Source organism: Aethalodelphis obliquidens, unplaced genomic scaffold (genome assembly GCF_003676395.1).
Source record: "Aethalodelphis obliquidens isolate GAN/ISIS:26980383/991018 unplaced genomic scaffold, ASM367639v1 scaffold621, whole genome shotgun sequence".
NCBI classification, from domain to species: domain Eukaryota; kingdom Metazoa; phylum Chordata; class Mammalia; order Artiodactyla; family Delphinidae; genus Aethalodelphis; species Aethalodelphis obliquidens.
Genome location: NW_020838532.1, coordinates 5,923 through 7,918, shown reverse-complemented (window position 1 = coordinate 7,918; position 1,996 = coordinate 5,923). Strand labels below are relative to the sequence as shown.

Genomic DNA, 1,996 nt, shown 5'->3' with positions numbered 1-1,996 from the left:
AGATTTTCAAGTCACTTGGGTAAATACCTAGGAGCACAATTTGCCGGGTTGCATGGCGAGAAATTGCCGAATTGTCTCCAAACTGCCTGCACCATTTTGCACTCCCACAGCAGTGAACAAGGGTTCCTTCTCCTCTGCACCCTTGCCAGCAATTGATATTGTCAGTTCTGTGACTTTTATCTATTCTAATGGTCGTTAGCAGTATCTCAGTGTTGTTTTAATTTGCAATTCCCTAATGACAAATGATACTGAACATCTTTTCTTGTGATTCTTTGACATATTCTTTGCTGAGGTGTCGGAGCAGATATTTTGCCCATTTTTAAACTGGGTTGTTTGTTTTCTTATTGTTAAGGATTCTTTATATAATTCGGATACCTGTCCTTTATCAGATATGTGTTTTATAAGTATTTTCTCCTGAGCTGTGGCTTGTCTCTCAATTCTCTTAACAGTGTCTTTCTCAGAGAAGAAGCTTTTCATTTTAAGAAGGTCTAACTTATCAATTTTTTCTTCCATGGACTGCTTTTTGTGTTGTATCTAAAACCTCTTCACCAGGAGTGATGGTGGATGGTGAAGCTCCAGGCCATTTTTCCTGAGGGGGAACATTCAACAAAACACTACAGACGGACTAAAATAACTTTACAGGAGCTCTGGAAACCAGTCAAAGATCTACAGCAACCAAGCAAATGCCCCATCAAGAAAAAAATCACATTCAGAATGGTAGGAAATTTCACAGCACTTCTACTCACCCTTATCCCACCCAGTATAGCACAGTGTGATCAGAATGAAGTGGCCTGATTCCCAGTTCCATTCCTCAGGACAGAAGGAGCAGAGAATAACTTGTTGGCAACATTTTGATCTGTAGACTGACCCAGAGACTGGCTTCTATCTCACCTGACTTGGAGCTCAAAAAGGGAATGGCGGCATAATCTGGATTTCAGACTGGCAGAGGCCACAGAAGACAGTAGTGGGCGCCATGATATGTGACAACCGCAGAGGAACTGCACACATGCAGGTGCTTGGGGGAAAGGCATTACAAGTAATAAAATTTCTCAAAAATAATAGAAAAATAAACAGAGCATCTAAGGCTCTGAGAAGAACTTGGAGTGAGGCTCTTTGCAAAATTAAGACATTTGAAATCAGCTGTGGATATAGAAGAAATTTTTAAAAAGCACACACACAAGCCCAGACAGAACACATGCATAGAAAACATCTGATAATATCTTCAGCCTCTACCCAGGGGTGACCACAAAACTCAAGGGCCCAGAGTCCTAGAGCTAAAGCCGGGAGACAGAAAGAAAGCAGACCAGCGGGGCACTACTCATTCCTCCTGCTCTGATCCACTCTTGTACCAGGAGCCTGATCAGGCCTGCATCTGCCTCCTTCCTGATGAGGCCGGAGATCCCATCTGAAGAGCGTTCCTACAGCAGTGTCCCAGTTCAGGTGGCCGGGCAGGAGTTCCAGACCAGTGTGGTCTCCCAGGACACTGACACAGCGGCCACCACAGTTGGTGTGCTTGGTTCAGGGGCCGGTACTGGAAGAGCGTTTGGCAGCTTGATCACTGGCTATGCCAAGAACCCGTCTCTGAAGCAGCAGCTATTCTCCTATGCCATTCTGAGCTTTGCCCTATCTGAGGCTATGTGGCTCTTCTATCTGATGGTCGTCTTCCTCATCAATTTCACCATGTGAGGCTCCATGGAGGTCTCCTACCCACCCCTGCTGCTTGGACTCCAGGCCATGCCTGCTGCTGGACTGTGCTAAGCTATACCATTAAACACAATGTTTCTCTAAACTCAAAAAAGAAAAGAACCTCAAGGGCCCATAAATTAGCAAATGTCTTGCATTTTGGTCTGCAAATATTGGAGATGCAACTATTTTTTCAAATGCCAAATTTTCAGTGATCACAAGGCATACAAAGAAACGAGGAAATACTCATTTAAAGAAAGAAAATAAATCTACAGAAGCCACTCTGAAGAAACATATGCATCAGTTACTAGAC

The 1,996-nt window shown here is 43.9% G+C and overlaps 1 pseudogene; it reads left to right on the top strand.

Moving 5' to 3' along the window:
* The first annotated feature begins 973 nt into the window (after positions 1–973).
* Positions 974–1,686, top strand: LOC113616836 (ATP synthase F(0) complex subunit C1, mitochondrial pseudogene; annotated as a pseudogene).
* Positions 1,687–1,996: the final 310 nt, after the last annotated feature.